Source organism: Mirounga leonina, unplaced genomic scaffold (assembly GCF_011800145.1).
Source record: "Mirounga leonina isolate KUSES-001 unplaced genomic scaffold, KU_Mleo_1.0 Mir_176, whole genome shotgun sequence".
Lineage (NCBI taxonomy): Eukaryota > Metazoa > Chordata > Mammalia > Carnivora > Phocidae > Mirounga > Mirounga leonina.
In genome coordinates, this window is record NW_023270454.1 from 6,774,438 (window position 1) to 6,794,726 (window position 20,289).

Genomic DNA, 20,289 nt, shown 5'->3' on the forward strand with positions numbered 1-20,289 from the left:
CAAAGAGGATCTGACTTAGTCTTAGGTCTAGTGGTGCTGAAGCTGAGATCCAAAGGATGAGTAGAAAGAGACTGAGTGGAGAGGGAGGAACTTTCCAGACCCAGGTGCAGGGAGCAGGTAAGTCAAGGAGCTGTAAGGCAAAGTGAAGGGAGAGCAGAGAGGAAGTGAAAGAGAGGCCTGTTCAGCCAGGGACTTGTTAAGGATTCTGGATTTTTTCCTGAGAGCCATGAGAAGTCATTGGAAGGTTTCAAGCAGGGAGTGACATGATTGATTTGGCAGGAGACCAGAGAGGGATTTGGGCCAAATCCTCATTAGCAATGGTTAGTTGTCACTTGCCTGGCCTTGCTCTTCTTGCCTAAATGGCTTGGAAACCCAGCAGGAATAGCTAGGGGTGAAAATAGGATACCAGGTTTCTAGATCCTGACTCCCCTCCTCAGATTCCTAACCTTATACTGCTGGATGGCTGGAGCATCTGCCTAGGGCCTTGCCTTGTTCTTCCAGATCCAGCCAGTGTGGGACCAGATGATGTTGTCTGTGTTGAATTCCCATTGGAGGATAACAGGCACTTGTGGTGGGAGAAGTTCCCCAAGGATGAAGTTGTGTTGTTGGCAATGAGCCATCAATTCTAGGGCCAGTGCAGAGTCAGCCTGGCCAGTCACCTCCTGCAGAGCATTTCCACACTGCAGCAGGTGAGCTCTGGCCCTGCAGAAAACAGGGATTCAGTTCAAAGGCCACAGTGGACGCATCTCAAATAGACCTCCAGGGTGTAGGCTTTTAAGGTTGGAGATGGCTTGGCATTTATCACTCTAGTCTCTTTATTCCTCTTTATCCTTCCTCTTAAACTGGCTGACAGTTCCTTAACCTGGCACTCCGGAGAGAAAGATTTAGGTGGGTACTACTGTAGCCCAGAAATGCTGAAAAAGAAATGCTTACATTTCCCACGTGCTAGTGATGTGTATTCTAGGACTCAAACTCAGAAAGTGGCATGATTTCTAGAGAGGCATGGCATAGATGATAGATCCTCAGGCACAGGCTTGGTGGCACTTGGTTCAGAAGCAGCATGTAGCTTAGACACCCTGAGCATTAGAGACATAACTGGAAAGACAGTTAACACTCAGGTGTGAGGCCAGCCATGTGTCTGAGCTGTAAATGTGTATGAGCTCATGTAAATCCTACCATGCTAAGTAGATGCTTATTACCACCTTCATTTTACAAATGAGGAAATTAAGGCACAGAATGGATTTTTCACTGCTAGTAAAAGGCAGAGCTAGGATTAGAATCTAGGCAGTCTGGTACCAAAAGCCATGAGGTCAAGCACTCTACTAGATGCCTCTCTAGAACGAAGAACAGGGGCCTGATTAAGCTTGTGCCCATCCATTTGCAGAGTGCTTCTTATAAATGGCAGATGCCTTATGTCACAGTCTGTCCAGACTGCTATAACAAAATACCACAGACTGGGTAGCTTATAAACAGGAGAAATTTATTTCTCACAGTTGTGGAGGCTGGAAGTCCAAGTTCAGGGTGTCAGCATAGTTGGGTTCTGGAGAGGGCCACCTTCTAGATGATGCTGACTTCTCGCTGTGGCCTCACATGGTGGGAGGGGAGAGGAATCCCTCTGGGGTCTCTTTTATAAGGGCACTGATCTCTTTTATGAGGGTTCCACCTTCATGACCTAAGGTCTCCCGAGGCCCCACATCCTAATACCATCACCTTGGGCATTAGATTTTCAACATATGAATTTTGGGGGAACTCAAACATTCAGATCATAGCACCCTGTTTATAAGTCAGAGCAGAGTCTGTGTCATTGGACAGAGCATGCACCGAATTTGGCTTTGAGGTACCAGGGACTCAAGGATCGAGAAGAAGATAAAGAATCTTTGAAATTTTGAAAATGGAATTTAATTGGAAGAGACACTGAAAGGAATAGGGGGTCCTCAGAAATAGCTTGGGAACCAGAAGGGCCACAATCCACAGTACTAAAAATTTCAAGTATTCACAGCTATTTCAAATACTACTTTATGAGAGAGAAGTTAGTTTCTCTAGCTGATGGATACCTTTCCCCCTCCAAAGAAAACTGTACAAATTAACCCTCTATTGGGCAAAATCTCCCAAACGACTTTTAGTTCAGAGAAATACTCTTCTAGACTTGCCACTGGCCTGGGAAAAGAGAAGCCATGAATTATTTTCCTCTTCCTTCTCTCCACTTCTTTCTACTTACTCCTTTGAGAAACGTGAAGTGCCAGCCCTGTTCCATGGCCAGCGCTAGAAGTGTGTAGTCTTGAACCCCGCCTACATTTGGGATATCCAACCAGATACAAGGATGGGTGCTTGTTTTGGAAGCTGCTGCAAGGAGTCGTATCTGGTTCTGAAGTTGCTTCTGTTTTCCAAATTCTGAGACTGGAAGGAAATACAGAGCTTTTGAAAGGTGTGACTGATGGGCATCTAGGGTTGTCTATTCCAGTTTTGGAGGCGTTGATGGGCATGATCACCTGGCTCTGCCTGCTGAGGAGCAGACTCAACACCCAGGCCCCTGGTGACACCCTCTGTTGGGGCCACGCCAGAAGATGGGATTGGGGGTTGCTCTGAGTTCCATTTTATAACTTATAATGGAGGCATATAGGAAGATTCATTTTGTAGGGCCATGGGTTCTCTATGGGTATAGGGCATTGAGTTGATAGAAAAGTAAGTTTAAAATGTAAAATTTTAATATGGTGATGAAACTGATGACATATTTTGAATATCTTGAACACATTGAATTGGCTTATCTGTTGAGTTTGGGTGGATGAGACAACTGAGTACACTTGGAAGTGCAAAATAAATGAAGGGGCTTCTTTTTTTTCAAGATTTTATTTTTAAGTAATCACTACACCCAATGTGGGGCTTGAACTCACAACTCCAAGATCAAGAGTTGCATGCCCTACAGACTGAGCCAGCCAGGCACCCCAGTGAAGTTGCTTCTTGATTTAGTGTTTACTGTGACGCCAGAATGAATCAAATTCAAAGATTTCTGGGCATAAGAGAAAAGATACATCTACCAAAGTTCTGAGGGACTGAATGCCAACCTTCTTTATTCCATGTCGCTTTATAGAAGCAGTGACGAGAATTGAAGGTCAGCCGTTGGAATTTGTTGGAATAATTAGACAACTATTTACAAAAAAATAAATTTAGAGCCTGACCTTATATTACAAACCAAAATAAATTCCAAATTGAAGAAAGAGTTAAATATAACTATAAGTACTTAAAAGAATGAGAAGAAAATGCAGTTGAAAATCATGTTGTGGCAAAAGTCTCTCTCGACGTAACCAAAATCAGAAATCATAGAAAAATGGGAACAGATTTGACTGGCTAAAATTTTTCAGAAAGTGAAGCAAAATAAAGCCTGTTACATAAAAACACAACATAAACAAAATTTAAGACAAGCAAAAACACTCAGAAAACATTTGCAACATAGGTAATACAAGTTGAATTTCTTGGTATGTAGAGTCCTTACAGCTTAATAAGAAAAGGCAAGCAGTACAGTGGAAAAGGAGACACAGGATGTACGAAGAAATTAAGATATACAAATTGTCAATGAGTTGATGAAGCAGTTTCACCTTCCCAGGAATCAAACCACACTTACATAGCAAGCGGCCATTTTGGTCTACCACATTGAAAAAGAAGAAAATGGGATGACAACAGTGAAATGAGTGGTGTGAGAACATGGGGACATCTGTGCTTGGGAACGCTGCTGACAGAAAGGTAAAGTGACACTTTTCAGATGGGAATGTGGCCATCTGTATCAGAGACTTAAAAATAGGCATGTGCTTTCAACCAGAAGTTTCACTTCTGTTCATTGTATTCAGGAACTAATAGTGGGTATGTGCAAAGATTTAGCCATGAGGATGTTTATAGAAGTGTTTTAGAATAGGGGCGCCTGGGTGGCTCAGTCGTTAAGTGTCTGCCTTTGGCTCAGGTCATGATCCCAAGGTCCTGGGATCGAGCCCCGCATCGGGCTCCCTGCTCTGCGGGAAGCCTGCTTCTCCCTCTCCCACTCCCCCTGGTTGTGTTCCCTCTCTTGCTGTGTCTCTCTCTGTCAAATAAATAAATAAAATCTTAAAAAAAAAAAAAAAGAAGTGTTTTAGAATAGGCAAAAATCAGAAATAGCCTCAGTATCTGACAATGAACATTGGTTAAGGAACTCACGCTCCAAATGTATAACAGAAAACTCTAGCTATGAAAGAACTAAATAGAGCCCAGCAGGATCGAGGGCTCCCCTGTCCCAGGCCCCGTCTCGGTGGCTCTGTGCTCCTCCTCTCTCCCTCTGTGGGTCTGGTGTGGTTGAGCTCTTGGGAGGATGTCTCTCCCACCCACCCCCCACTGACATGTTCCCATGTTCCCACTGAAAGAGATGTATGCACGCTTGCCCAATTCTGCCTTCCATCCCTGGCCTGAGGTGGGCTTAGGGGTGTCCCTACTCAGGAACAAAGGCTCATAACAAAGATAAGAATTCCCCTCAATTAATTTATTAATTTAATGCCATTTTAATAAAAATTCCAGTGTTTTTTTTTTTTTTCCTTGAAACATGGCAAACTAATGGTCCTGACATTTTCCGGTAGATTAAATGGTTAAGTCTAATCAAAAGCTTTTGAAAAAGGAAAAAATGACTAGGGGAACTTCTCCTAGCAAGTCATAAAACATACTATGAATTCCCCAGCAGGATTTTTTTGTAAAGATAATAAAGCATAATTTGCAAAGTTCCTGGGAATGGTTACATGGCGGTTGATGCTATTTTATTCCTGGTGTAGCTTAGATACATTTGCGGGACTGGAAGTACAATAAAATTGGTGTCTGCCTTCTCATCTGTACTGTTGAAATAGGCAGTGAGGACTTCTGTATGGGAAGCAGGGAAAGGGTTGGTTTGGGACCCAAAGAATGCCCTAGGTTTGGAACAACAGCAGAAGCGAGTGATGCTGATCAGGGACAAGTGTGTTGAGAGCCTGAATAAAACTGGAACTCATGGATCAATCGGCATTACTCTACAGTGCTGATTCTCTAGCTGCTTGACCCTGGGCAGGTTATTCCACCTCTCTCGACCTCTGTTCTCTAATGTGTAAAATGTGCATGAGCAATTACCATCTGTAGTATTGCTATGAGCAATAAATGGTAGTATAGGCAAAGCAGTTCGTGTATTGCCTGATGCATGGGGAGCATATCATAAGGGTAGCAATGATTGTTTCTGAAGCACACGGTTGGTTTTGGGGGCTCTGCAGGGCCAGGATGACTGAGCCAGGCCACTGAGGGCTCCCAAAGTCCCAGGCTCCAGCCCTGGCAAGGAATGAAGCAGGAGACTGAGAACATGGAGCTATCAAGAAAGATAGGGATGATTCTCTTGATATGTCCAAGCACACCAGTAGTCATCCATGTGGCCTTCAATTCACTTAAGTCAAGATTAGGCTTGTCCACATATTGGCTGCCGTTCACTGGCCAACAACTCTGCCTGGCCCCAGGAGTCCGCTCTGTCCTTTCATTGATGAAAGTCTGAAACTCACACCATCTTTCATGTTGCTTTTCTTTTCAGACACACCATTTTCAAGTTGCATGAGTGGACTGATGGAAGAATCTATTTCTTGTTGACAGGCCCACTTTTGACATTTCTGACCAAGACAAGAGTGTCAGTGGAGGCCCAAATGCCACCATCTTAAATCAAATATAGTCCTCCTCACTCTCTCCAGATTCCATATTTGCAAATTTGTCTACTTGCTAAAACTTATTTATAACTCCCAGATCAATACTTGCGGCATTTTTGTGATCATCGGTACGTTCCCGGCTGAGGTCAAAGAAAAGCAGCACTGCCTTCCTGTTTCAGCTCTAGGACTAACCACATGGCCTTTGTGCTTAGTTAGTGTCATGTTTTTTTGCATTTTTGTGCTTTTGTTGGGGATTTTGCTGTTTAAAATCACCTCCAAAAGTAGTGCTAAAGTGTGGTCTGGTGTTCCTAAGTATGAGAAGGTTGTGATGTGACTTACAGAGAAAACATCTGTGTTAGAGAAGCTTCCTTCAGGCATGCATTTTAATGCTGTTGGCCATGGGTTCACTTGTTGATGAGTCAACAATACTTACTACATAAAGTGTCTTCACATTAACAAGGTTATGTATTGGTGAGTTGACAAAAAGTTGTGTTCAGAGGCTTACAGGACTATAACCCTATATCTTTCCTAAGAGCAATGGTTCAGTATTCTCTAAATCAGTGTTTGTGGTGACCTTATAGAACATAACCACTGTGAATTAGGAGATCTGACTCTATGTTCTTCCTCCCACTAGGGCAAATATACATTCAGAAATATCTGGAAGACAGTTTCGAATGGTGGAACCAGTGCTGGAGAGCTGGCCCCTGGCCTTTGGCTCCCTTCTCCTGCCCACCTCCCAGCTTGACTCTGGGGGCTGCAGGTCCAGGCTCTGCCCATGGCCCTGGAAACCACTCCCTTGGCCTCTCCCTGGGCTGGAGTGGGCAGACGTGGGAAGAAGTCAGGGCGGGTTTAAGAAGCAATCTCTGGGCCACCTGGCAGGGCCTTTGGGGCCCAGGAACTGGACTGTTGTCTAGAAGATTGAAGGGATCATGGATTTCTTGCCATATGCCAAGTGAGGCCTCTGAAGGTCAAGGCTGATGTCTCTATTGCCTGCCTGGACGGCTGTTAACCCCAAGCCCATGGGAAAGCGTTGCTTGCCAGTCAGTGTGACTTTCATTTCTCTTGATTGTTTCTCAGGTGGCTGTAGTCCAAACAGTTCACAGGGACCTTTGCCCGAGGCATAAGAATTTTGTCTGTCCTGCTTTGTTCCAGCATTTTCTCCTTTAGGTTCACAACTGTTGTCACAACTTGAAGATGTCTCTTCCAAACGTGGCTGTGAATTCTTCTCACACTTCAATATTCCTAAGTGGCTGTAGGGTACTAGACCTGGAAAGGAGGGTCTCTTTTTTCCCTACTAAATATTGATCATAATGTCACAGGGCCTGTCCTGTCCTTTATGGGGGCAGCAAGCAGTGATCAAATCAACTCCCCAGTTACCAGATAACTGGGGGCAAGGGTATTAACTCGGGTGCCATCTTTGCAAGTAATGAGAAAGAGTGTTCCTGAGATGAATTCTAGGAGGAACTTTTTCTGGAAGCAATATCTGGAGAATTTCAAGATCTGAGTTGTAAAGGAGGCTTCCGGCTGCAAGGCTGGAAGCGTCTGCAAGAGGCATAATTTTCAGGGCCTTGATGTTGGTGTTCACATTTCATTGGTTCGAGGTGTCTCATTGGTTTCCTTCTAGAAAGTCAGGAAATCAGTTGTCCCAGCTCACTCATGGGATCATGAAATTAGTTTGGGGGCTCCTTACTGCAGCCGAGCACAGGACAGTGTTAAACTGACCGTGCCTCCTCTGTGAACTGGGGACTAGTGTCCTCAAGCAACTGTGTGTCCAGGGAAGCCCCACACCTAAAGATCCTGCCTTGTTTCAAAAGCCGCACATCCTGTTTTTGGGAAGACAGAATATCGTCCACTGTAGGTATCGAATCTACTTTGGCAGAGAAGCCACATTAAACATTTCATTAAAACCCTTGCTATATGAAATGGAGAATTTTAGAAGCAATGCTGTAATTCGGGGTAGCATTTGAATATGCGTGCCTTGCCACAAGTTTCTCTTCGTCTTTGCCAGAAAGTGAGGTTTATTAGAGGCAGAGAGGAAGCAGGGCTCTGGCATTCCACAGCTGGGAAACTGGGCAGGTGCCTAAATCCCTCCATGCCTCAGTTTGCTCACCTGTCGAAGGAGCATCCTACGTGCCTTAAAGGCTGGCCGTACAGAGCACGCTGGGCAGCGTGGGTAGCATGCCTGTCACATGAAGGTGTTTGAGGCCATGTAATGAATGGCATCAGTGCTGACTCTTTGCCCTGCCCCCAGTTTCATTTTTGGCAGCTTCCTTCATCCCCGGATATCTCCTGGTTTTAGACCACTTGCAGGTAGTCAGCTCGTCCACTTCGCTTTATCACTGGATTTTTGAACCGCCCTGAATTTTGTTCCTTACTGGACGTGGGGCCCACTGCTTCCCTGACCTTGTGGAGCAGCCTGTGTGCTTGGGGTTAGAGGGAGGGCGTTTTTCTCTACTCCGCAACTTCATTCCCATCCATCCCACCGAGGAGTTTAATCTGATTGAAGATGTTGGAAGAAACAAACAGGGCAGGCTCAGCTCAGACTCTGTCTCCTTTGATCTGGTGAGCTGGCCTCGGGGAGCAGCAGCGCCCTTCTGCCCCTTCAGGCTGTGCCATTCCTCGGGGGCACCCCCACCCCATGTGCCCTGGGCCTGCCCTGCCTGCAGGGCAGCCCCCCACAAAGCTCATTTGCCCATTATCGATATAAGCTTTATCCTCCAACTTGGAGTTTTACTAGCACCCCCCCCCCCCCAACAGTCCAATTTCCAAAGCCATCATGGCATATTGGTTAAGAGACTGGTCTCTGGAGTCAGAGAAACTGGGCTTAAATTCTAACTTTGCCACTAACTGGTGTGTACATTTCACAGACTCCTAAACCTTGCTGGGTCTTGGTTTCTCTTCTATGAAAGGGGGAAAATAATGGAACCCGCTTCTTAGGTTTGTTGGGAACATTTGAGGAGTTAGTATATAGAACGCATTTGGAATAATACCTGCCGTTGGTAAGTAGTAAACGAATGTTAACTAATGGCCACTCCCTGGTCAATTTTTTCGGAACCTGCCGAGGGAAGGTGGATAGTGGATGCTGGGTCCCTCAGAGACCCAGTTCCTCCTCCTCCATGGGTCCCCTCTGCTGCTCCCCCTGCTCCTGAGCCAAGGCCTCTCCTGAGCACCCCACCTTGGCTGTGATTCCCACAAATGTCTGCTCAAATGCATATACATTACTTGTCTTGTTTTTATCTTTTTATTTTTTCTTTTCTTGTGTTTACATAGACTATTCTCTCTGCTGAGGAAGAAGGGAACAAAACGGAAATCGAGTATTTGTCTTGTCCTCTGTCATTAATTGTCATCACACCATTCACCCCACCTGTGTGGGCCTGTCCCTTACTCATCACATTATTAATTCAAAGAGAGTTAGTACACCTCTATTTCTTTCGGCAGACTTCATCGCATTCTGCCTGCTCTGGATTCCCACCTTCAGGAAGTCAGTCGGTCAGATACAAACCTCTGTGTGGTAGTTGTCTTTGGTTCTTGGCCCTTTATTGATCTTTAGCAGGCTTCTTTAGAAACTGAGCTCTTTAACGAGACATCTCGAGTCCCACCCCTACCCCATAGCCTTTTGCTACCCGATCCCTCTCGCTCTTGGGAAACCTTTATTGGCTGAGTGCCATGTGCCAGGGCTATGGGAAGGTAAGATACCCATTGCTCCAGAAGAATGTGCAGTTCAATGGTACTTCAGTCCTGCTCCAGGGGGCCCTGACGGTCTCAGAGGGGTCACCAGGGAGAGGGCGTGTGTGTGGTGGGGGTTTTACCCTACTCCCCACATCATTCCAGAACTATTCTGCTCTTCTTTGTTCTGCATACTGGGCTTCTGTGTAAGATTCCATCTAAAGAAAGGACTGCACTGTTTTTTTGTTTTTGTTTTTTTTTAATTGTTTGAAAACCATTGGCCTAATTTTTTCCACTGAATTTATGCAGAATGGCTTTTTATAGTGGTTTGACTCTCCCAGCTTGTGTTTGGCCAACACGATGACAGAGGAGTCTGGCCAAGGCATTGGCACCAGTCACCCACAGAGTCCAACAGGGCCAACCTCTGAAGTTGTCCCCTCAGCTGAAAGTCTCACCTTCCGTATTGGAGCTAGACCTTTCGTGGTCCAGTTTAGTACTACTGCTGGTAATACACCGTTTTAGGGGAGGTACCATACAGAAATTGACCCCAAAGACAATCTCTGAAGAGTTCCAAAAATATTTTAAGCAGTGACAACACTGTTGAAATAAGTTTATGGGCCCCTAAATATGCTAGAAGCTCTAAAATAAGCTCTCAAAATCTTTTTGTAGGACACATGATATCAAACTGTAACTTTCCAAAGAGCAAGAGACAGGATTTTGCTTAATTAACTTTGTGGGGTGTTTGTTGAGGCAAAACCTCAGAGATCTAAGATAATCAGGGATCAACCAATTGCTTCATCAACGAACTATAAAAATGCGTCTACAGTAACTGATCAGAATATCTGGCTTATTCTGATTTTATAAAGCTATTTAAAAGATGTTTGCCTGTACATAGAACATTTCTGGAAGATGCTCTAGAACGGGAGTTTCATGAGGCAAGCCTTTTTTCCCCCTGGCTTTGTTTATTAATGTATCCTGAGGTGGTGCCTGGCATATAATAACGCATGTTCAATAGATACGTGTTGAATGAATGAACTCACAAGAAGATGGTAACAGCGGTTAGCTTGGGGGAGTCGGACTGGAGGCGAAGGTATTACTTTTCAACTTGTACCCAAGTGTGGTATATCTATGGGGAGTGTGGGAAGAATGTCTGCTTGGCTCCTTGTACTTTGACTTTTGTTCATAGAAAGGAAGAAACTTTGGATTTGTTTTCACTGTTGTCCTTTGGCCTTATGGTCCCCAACTCTGCCAAACTGAGGAGAAATGTATACTCTGGCTGGTTGTTCTTGGACCTTATGTTCTTAGTGGGCAGGATTTCACTCTTCTTCCTCCAGTTCCCATCCCCATTGCATTGCGATCTGGGCTTCACTTGGAGAAGTAAGTGTGGCCATAATTATACTTTCAATTTCAGCTTTCCTACCAGTGCCTTGCTCATGGGGCTGAATGGAAGTGGACACTGGAGTTTGTTCTTCAAATCTGGGTCCTGATCCCAGCTCACGGGATCACGTGGGGAGTCTTCTTCTCCCTCCAACCCTACCCCCTCTCATGCTCTCTCTCTCTCTCTCACTCTCTCTCTCTGAAATAAAAATAAATAAAATCTTTAAAAAAGTAGGCTCCATGCTAAATGGGGAGCCCAATGTGGGTCTTGAACTCACGATCCTGAGATCAAGACCTGAGCAGAGATCAGAATCAGAAGCTTCACTGAGTAACCCAGGTGCCCTGGACATTTTAGATTCAAGCAAGTTGGTATAAGAAACCTTAGGTGGGAACAGAGCTCTAGGCGATTAATAAGTTCTACTTTTGTTCTTGTCTTTCTATGCATGGTTCCTGTAGACAGTAACTGCAGAGTGCCTTGTGGTAGCATTCAGAAGCCCCAAACTCATCCCAATCCCTTGATGCTACAGTGATTTAATTATTTAGTTTGTCATGTGCATATATTATTTTTGAAAAGAAGGTATGTATCATTACATAATAACAGAGTGAAGAGTGGCCACAGAGAGAGTGGTTTTTCTGTCCACCTACAACAGAATAATTATTTTTCACAAACTCTGTTGGAGGCAATTTGCATTTATAAACAGGAGAGATAATAATAATTGGCTGGCAGAATGATTTGGCATTAAGAGGCTCTTTGAGAAAACTGGCTCACAGGATCATTAAATGGTTAAAATAAAAATACAAAAGAGCAGAATTTCAGTGAGAGACTTTGCATTCTGGATCAGAGACTAACAAGTTCAGTGGGCTGGGGGTGGGGGTAGGGAGTCCGTGCAATATAATGTCCAAAAAAGGATCATAGTACTGCCCCACATATTCCAGAGGAGTTGCTGCACTAGGAATTGAGTAAGGATGAACACTTCTGCTCTTTGGAGATGATCTCTGCTTTGTGCCTGGATGAAGCAGTACCATGCGCTTAGCACAGAGATTCTTCACATGTGTGGTGCAATGAGGAAAGTATTAACATTACACACACAGATAGGCTTAGGCCACACGATACTAAGGGGCAGAGGGGGGAATCCGTGGCGTGCCGAGGGTGACCGGTACAGGCTCCAAAGAGGCAACTGTGTCCAGTCTATCCCCCAAATTACGCTCTGTGACTTCATGTTGGTCACTTGATATCTGTTAATGTGGGAGAATTTACACCACAGAAATTGGCAAATACCGCGCATGGTGTGTGTTTTTAAAAATGTATTTTCCTCTGAGATGTGGTTGCTAAACATTTACTGACACATCACTGGATAGGAGCCAAACCCAGGCAGTTTGATTCCAGGGCATTTTGGCAAAGATGAATGTTTTCATGCCAAATTATTGATAATGGTACTATAAATTGTAATCCGTGGCAGAACCGACCATGTCTCTGTTTTTTTCTCTCTTCCATAGTCTAGATCAGGGGGCAAAAACTAAATTAGTTAAAAAGAGAAGTCGCCAGGATAACCCTGTGACGCTAGTCTACAAACCAGTTATGCCACTTTCAAGCTCTGTGAAAATAAAGCCTGAGCAACTGCAAGCTTTCATGTACCTTAGGATGCTCTCCCATCCTGCATCTGCCCCTCCACTGCCCACCCTCTGTGGGGGTCCAGGGAGTAGAGCCACCGTCATGACAATTGAGCCTGGAATGTGACCAGCAGAGCATCTGCAGGACATGACGCCATTTGGCAAAACCCAAATCAGCATAGGAGATGCGGTACTATCATTTGACTTAAATGCTAAGGGCTTCCCCTCATCATGAAGAAGGCAATGGTCATCCTTGTGCGCAGCCTCAACAAAAATTGCTGGGTGCCAACTAGATGTCAGGCATTTCCCAAAACATTTTACAGACAGTGTTTTATTATCTGAGTGATGTATACTAATCATCCCCGTCTCTGCGGAGAGGAAACTAAGATACAGAGAGGTTGACTCACTGGCTTGAGATCATGTAGGTGGCAAGTGGCTGAAGGAATTTGAAGCCCGTGATAATCAGACCCCAGAGTTCTTGCTCCCAGAGATGCCATCATGCTACCTTGAGGGAATGGAGCTAAAAGGGTAGTCCTGGGGCTCACAGGTTCTGAGAACCTGGTTAAACAAGAATTTCCACCGAAGAATTCCCCTTGAATCATGTTGCCCGTGACCTTCTCTGACCACTAGCCCCCCCCAACCTATTGACTTGGCTTTGGGTCACTTAATACACCCAGCCTTAAAGACATTTAATATTCTCCTGGGTCTGACTGCCACTACCACCTTTCCCTCCCTCTAAACTGGATGATGTGTTTGTATTTTGGCTCTTACCTGTGCCTTGGATGCTGCCAACCGGCATATTTTACGTCTATGCTCTTTAGCTGGTCAAAAACCAGCTCTCCTTCTCTGAGCTACCCACTCCACTTCTCAACTGACCTGGTAACGATACATTACGATTGAAGAATGAGGGCACTGTGTGTCCAAAGAAAGAGGTTTAAAATATTTTATTAGGGGACATATATCAATATTCAATGACACTTAAATATTATGGCATCCATATTTAGAAGGACAATATAAATGTTTATAACCTGAACAGTTACTCTATGAAACAAATAAAATAAATTCCTTTTAGACAGTGGGCTGTATGATCCATAAAGTAGATTTTTTCAATAATTTACTCATCTGCTTAGGAAAATGTACATTTGTTTTCTTCAAAAAAACAACAACAATGTGATTTTTCACCACATCACGTCATAAAACAAATGAACCTGTAAAAATGACATGTAGAAAATTCAGAAACACTTAAATAGCACATTCCAAAGATACCAAATCCATTTAAAAGGAATTAGATGCTTCAGAAGCCATCGCAGTCAGCCTGGGTGTCATATATATGCATCAATACAAAATGCTGTAGCAAGTTCCAGTATAACGACTCACACGCATGAGCATTTTCATCTGACTTAGGAGAGAAGTCTCCCTTTTACAGCATAGAACACGTAACAAACTCTCAGCAAGGTTCAGATGAATTTTGTTTGTTACATGGAGGGCAGGGTCATGATATCAACTCAATCAACCAAATACTAAAACCTGGAGAAAGTGGCGTGGTCCGCAAACATAGCAGAGTTAGAAAATGTCCCTGCGGGGACCTTATTCACTGCGACAATTGTAAAGGTTACGGGAAAATCATAGCCACTAAAATCAGCCTGTCAGCCCGCATTTGCTTCTCTGGCAAAGCAGAAATGCCATGTTTGTATTTTGAGCAGATCTAATGAGTAGACAAGCAGAAAAGCTGCAGTAAGCCAGGAAATGTCACAGGGTTCATGTTTAAATGGCATCAGCTTTATTTACTAAAATACAGTTTTAATTTCACAGGCAAACTGAGCTTCCAGAATTATTTTCTAGCCCCAGCAAGTCAAGTCCTTCCAGTTGCTAGTTGATTGGAGAAGTGCAGCTCAAAGGTCTTCATTTTGTTTCGGTTGCTCCCACACCTCCACTGCATTGGATTTGCAAAATCTACCAGGTACCCTTCGCTACTATGCAGTGTCCTGGTACTGACCCTCCAATGATGGATGATATGAAAGACAGCCTTGGGGAGCTGTAGCGATCCATTTATTTTCTGCATTTTTCGGGGGTAGGGAAAACTCTTTCTTTTAATATTGTATGACATTTTCATGCTAAAAGCAATTCCTCAATTTTTAAAAACACTGAATTGCATCGTGTAAGATTTGCTTGCAAAGACTTCCAAGGCATTTGGTTATTCGTATGGATTAGCCACTTCATGTTCAACAGATGTTTATTTGCACGATGAGAAACAGGCTTTTTTTTTTTTCTATTTAGCCATCCCACTGTAATGCTGTGTGCTAAGCCTTGAAAACAAAGAGAATCAGACAACTGAGAAACCAAGGCCTTTCAAAATTCAGCCAAGCCAAACATGGGAGCTCTAGCAGGAAAGCCCCTGGCTCATTATTTCCTGGCTCTTCCTTGGTTCATCCTTGGCTTAAACAGAGTAGGAAGAAAATCAGGCATGGTTTTCCTGCATGGGACTTGAGGGGTGGGGTTTGCAGAGCCAACTGGCCGCCATGAAATGGGAAGCTTCTTTCCATGTGCCCTGTCAGATATGCCTGAGGTTCACCAGGCCCTGGGCCTTTGCACTGGTTCATTCCTTACTTGCTTGGAAAAACTCCATTTGTTTCCCACTCCATTTTATCCTCCAGGATCCAAATTAGAAGTCACCCTTTTTGAAAAGCCCAACTCCATGGGTGGCTTGGGTGCCTTGCGCTAAACTCCTTTGGTCCTGCATGAATTCTTGTGCCACAGAGCTTTATTGTGTTCTATTATAGTCGTTGACTTTCCTGTCCTCTCCATGGACCAAAGGCACCTTGAGGGTGAGGACCAGGTGTCCACCCTTGTTTCCTCCACTGTCTGGAGCTGAGCCTGGAGCCCTCACCGAATATTACAGAATGGATGGGTGAGGAGAAGAACCGCTGTGTGCAATGATAACTTCCCTTGGAAAAAGGTGATTTGGTTTTGCAGCATGGCTTCTTCTACTTTTATGGAGGTGCTAGAATTCGAGGAACACGAAGGGAACTTTAGTGTGTAATGTTTAAGAATGCAACAGGGGAAGCTGCACTAAGCTGATTCTCAAAAAATTGCACTCTTTGTCCCCCAAACCTGTTTTTCTGTCTTGTGTTTCCATCCACAGTCACTCCTTAAATCACTATTGTCCCAGTCTTGACAAGAGTAATATGTTAGACTTGTGTCTTAGAAGGATGCTTGACAAAGAAGTAAATCCATTGTGGCAGGTAAGACTTACAGGTTTCTGAGGTGGATTCGAAAGGCGGTAGCAGGAAAGGGGGCTGGGCTGGACACCCCCTTCACTGGGCCATGAGGACCGCACTCATGGACATGAAGCTGGCTTCATGTAATGAGTGTATGTCCCTTCAAAAAAAAAAAAGACACATGGACCTTTCATGGATTACATTAATACTTTTAATATACTAAGCATCATGTGGCAACATGACTAAAATCGTAGCCTTCTGTAGAGTAACAATTCTTACTACAAACCCAATGTATGCATTTTCACAAGTTCATACTTTGGTCGAGCTGGTTCTTTGTAAACCGAGGCCCATATTTATTTCCCTGTTGGCCAACCCAGTCCCTTCTGCTCCCTATGAGGTGCTGTTCTGTGTTCCTTCCCCTAGCACTGAAAGAATGAAAAAACTCTTTTTAATTTGGGCCAACACCAACCCATTCAGCCTTGCCACGACTCAGCTTCTCAAAAACCCAGAAGACCCAAATAGCCACAGACGGTGTTTACACAAAGCAGAGCTGGGCAAGAACTTCATCCCTGAAAGTGACTTTCCCCCTCCGCTTAAAACAAGTCTGAGATTCTGAATCACAAGAGACCATTTGGCAGGGAGAGGTGGCAGGTCCCTGTCAAACATGGCCTTTGAGTATGGCTGCCTGCCCTACTGAGTCGTGGTGAGTGGAGTTCGCAGTATGGATTTTCCTGTGAAGCCACCTGCCTGGAAGGGTCCCAGAGATCGTACAAGGGGGGGCCACAGAAATGCCACAGCGCCCGCTGGCAACTTGAAATTAGAGCAGAGACTGAGTTGGCCTTTCCATGATGTGGATTTCAATTCTGGCTGAAATCAAAACTGCCTGTGGGTCATGACTGGGAATTTGCTGTTTTGTCTTGTAAACACTTCTGATAGTCACCCAGGCCCGGTGCCTCCCTATTTGTTTAGATGGTTTTAAACCCAAACTTTGCTTCAAATATTCTACTGTCTCCCAGTGGCCAAAATTACTCCTCTTTTTCATAGCATCATTTACATAAACACACACACATCTTTTATATAATAACTGCACGCTATAGAGTGTCTTTCATAAAACAACTGTCGTAAAAAAATACTTCCTATTGCCAAGTAAGTAGTTAATTCGAGAAAGATTGCAATCGAAGCAATGGCACCACAGTTTTTGTGACTTTCTCATGAAAGAGTAATTAGTGTCTTGAACTGGTGACGACCCACTTCTGGAAACAGATCAACTGGGATGGCAAGTAAAAGAGAGTAAAAGACTTATTCCATCTTTTCCCGCATGTAGAGTTCTCGGTGCTTTGACACTTTACAGGTGATGTAATTTATAATAAAGTTGAATTAATATAGCATTTGGGAGGGGAAACGAAGACAGGCAAAATATGCTAGCATTTCTTGGGGGACTTCTATGATTCCACACATTGTATCAGCCCTCATGAGGCATTTTTACGTGCAGCATTGCATTTGCTTACCCCATTTCACAGGTGAGGAAAATGCAGTCAAGAGAGGTCAAATGACTCGTCTAGGATCACTTCGTTAGGTAATGAGAAGGGGCCTGAAATTAAGCCCAGGCCTTATGGCTCCTAGGCCATGGCTCTTTCCCCAACCCTACTGACAAGATCCCGCTAGTTCTCCTCCGATGACTGGTTCTGGGTGAAGGTGGTTAAGTCAGGCCAGGCGGGTGGCCAGCATGGGTGAACTAACTGCAGGAAGAGGTACCGGCAGGCTCAACTCTTTCCAGTCTTTGTCTTTTTCCTCACTCCCTATCAGACTTGACTCTATTCTTCTCACCCGTATCATCCTATTGGTTCTCTGTGAAAACGTTTCTTTTGTAATGTGACCATAAAGTCTTACACATTAGGGGCGCCTGGGTGGCTCAGCTGGTTAAGCATCCAACCCTTGATTTTGGCTTGGGTCACAGTCTCAGGGTTGTGAGATCGAGCCCCCGCGTCAGCCTCCGCGTTCAGCGTGGCGTCGGCCAGAGATTCTCTCTCTCCCTCTTCTTCTGCCCCTCCCCCTGATCACATGCTCTCTCTCTCTAAATAAATTAAAAAATAATCTTACATTTTACCATATCCAAATGTGCAAAGGACTTGGCACATAGTAGGTGCTCTAAATGTAATTTCTCCTACTTAAACTTTATCTCTGTATACCTCATCACAGTGCCTCATACGGAGCACACTCATTTCATTGTCTGCAATATTGGGTTAAGTAGGTGTGGTATAATTGGAAAGTGGGCTGCCTGTGACTTGTTATACCCCAGAGACAAAGGGAGCTATTTTTTTCCCTCCACAACTGATGAAGAAAGCATGTGTTTTGATTCAGGCTTTAAAAACTAAAGTAAAATTTCTGTTGCAGAATGTCAGTGACTGTGTGCTGAAGTTTAGGTATAAGGGTCACGAGTGATGTTTGGAGTAGGAAGGCAGAGGGTGAGGTAAGCTGCTGGAGATGGGGACATAAGCACGCAGGGGACCCCACTTTTTAATCCAATTAGTCCCTAGTCAATGTTTAACTCCCTTAAGAAAGTATGTAGAAAACGAACAATTGTTATTTAAATATTTGTAATACTTGCTTGTTTTGCTCTTAAAAAGATTTCATCACCTTAGTTTTTTTTTTCTTTTTAAGATTTTATTTATTTATTTGAGAGAGAGAATGAGAGACAGAGAGCATGAGAGGGGGGAGGGTCCGAGGGAGAAGCAGACTCCCTGCTGAGCAGGGAGCCCGATGCGGGACTCGATCCTGGGACTCCAGGATCATGACCTGAGCCGAAGGCAGTCGCTTAACCAACTGAGCCACCCAGGTGCCCTCATCACCTTAGTTTTTTTAACAGCCTTCTTGTCAGATGACATTTGGGTATCCTTATTTTTGATTAAAGCAGCTCATCCACCTACCTATTCATCAATGCTCCCTCTTCCCCTGCCCTTTACAAGGACTGTCACCTCTGCCAGTTCACAGGGGCTGGGTGGGGGAGGTGCTGTGGATGGCAAAGCATTTATCCTGACGCTCCCTTAGCTTTTGATTAATGAGCCAAAGGCTTTCCAACCCTTGAGACTTCAATTAGCCAAGCTGCAGAGCTGAAACCTTTTCTTTTTCTTTTTTTTTTTAAAGATTTTTATTTATTTATTTGAGAGAGAGAATGAGAGACAGAGAGCACAAGAGGGAAGAGGGTCAGAGGGAGAAGCAGACCCCCTGCTGAGCAGGGAGCCCGATGTGGGACTCGATCCCGGGACTCCAGGATCATGACCTGAGCTGAAGGCAGTCGCTTAACCAACTGAGCCACCCAGGCACCCTGAAACCTTTTCATTATGAAGATAAGGCTGGGACAAAAGGAACGGGGACCAGACTGGGGAAGAAAGACAAGTTTTTTCTTTTTTTTAGTGGATAAATCAATAACCCATTGCTATACTCAATCAAACCTGTTTTTGGATGGTTTTGGCTGAAATACACTCACTACTTTGGTAGGTGCTGGCTTTTCATTTGATTTTTCCTCCTGTAATTTCTAGATGGGATGGAAGCTGGTGAAGCACAAACTCTTAGCCAACAAGGCTGTTCCATTGTGATGGATATTGTGGGGCCAGAGACACTTCCAATTTGAGCAGTGCCCCAGGGAGGGGGCAGGGGCACAGGAAACCAAAGTGGCACCGTGCCTTGCCCAGAAAGCGCGACAGTCGATGCTATGCACTTAGAGCAGTCCCGATCCCTCCAAATGAGGATTAATGCTCTTTGCGTCTCAGCAGGGACCAGGCAGAAGGCATCACTCCATGACTGTCAGGGCAGCACCCTGCCAGCGATCAATTTGTCTACAATAAAAGGCTTAGGTGGGGTTGATGAAACAGAAATGGAACTGAATTTCTCAAGAGAAGCAAGGTCACCAGGCCAAGACCCTCTAAAACCACACGGAACGGGCAGCAGCACCCAAGAGGCCGGGGCAGCGGGGGCTAAGACCCTACGCTAGAGTCACTGAGGGCTGGGGCAGGAATAGTGGGAGATGGTCTGCAGAAGGTCAGACTTAGAAAGCCTTTTAGCAGGGAATGGCTATCTACATCCTCATATCCAATCAAGTCAGTGTCACTTCCTTTCCTCTACTCTTTCTGAGCTGTGAGACAGGGTGGAAGGAAAGCTACCTGAAGGCTCATTGGCACCCATTTTCCATGCTGCTCCTGATGTGGGGAGGACGTCCCTGAAACAGCATTAACTCCCCCATTGCCAGGATTGGGGCCCAGTGGGGATCACAGCCTATGGCATGCTCCTCAGTGACCCATTTCCTGGGACTGGGTTCTGTTGTTGGTTCTTCACCCCATCTTACTGCATCTCACCTTGCTCTCAGGGTCTAGGGTCTGGCCCATTCACTGATGGGGGTCTGCTTTTCTGGTTGCAGAGGTCTCCTGGGGGATTCGGTGCCTGCCCTGACTCAAGATGGCAGCTAACATGGGATTCCCTACTGCTGTGCTCTCCACCCCTGATTAGAATCTCACTAACTGTTCAGAAGCCCTATTACCTGAGCCTTCCTGGTGAGTCAGCTGGTATTTCCAAGGCCCTGTGGACCTGGTCTCCCAGCCCCTGCCTGAACTAGCGCTTGGCTCTGGTCCCTTGTCCCTCTTTGTCTCCTCCCTGCTTGCTTGCTCAGGAGGGGCCCTGGTCCTTAGATAGGATCCCTCAGGGGCTGAGTACTGCTCTGGGCATACAGAGTGACATGACAGGTCCCACTCTCCAGG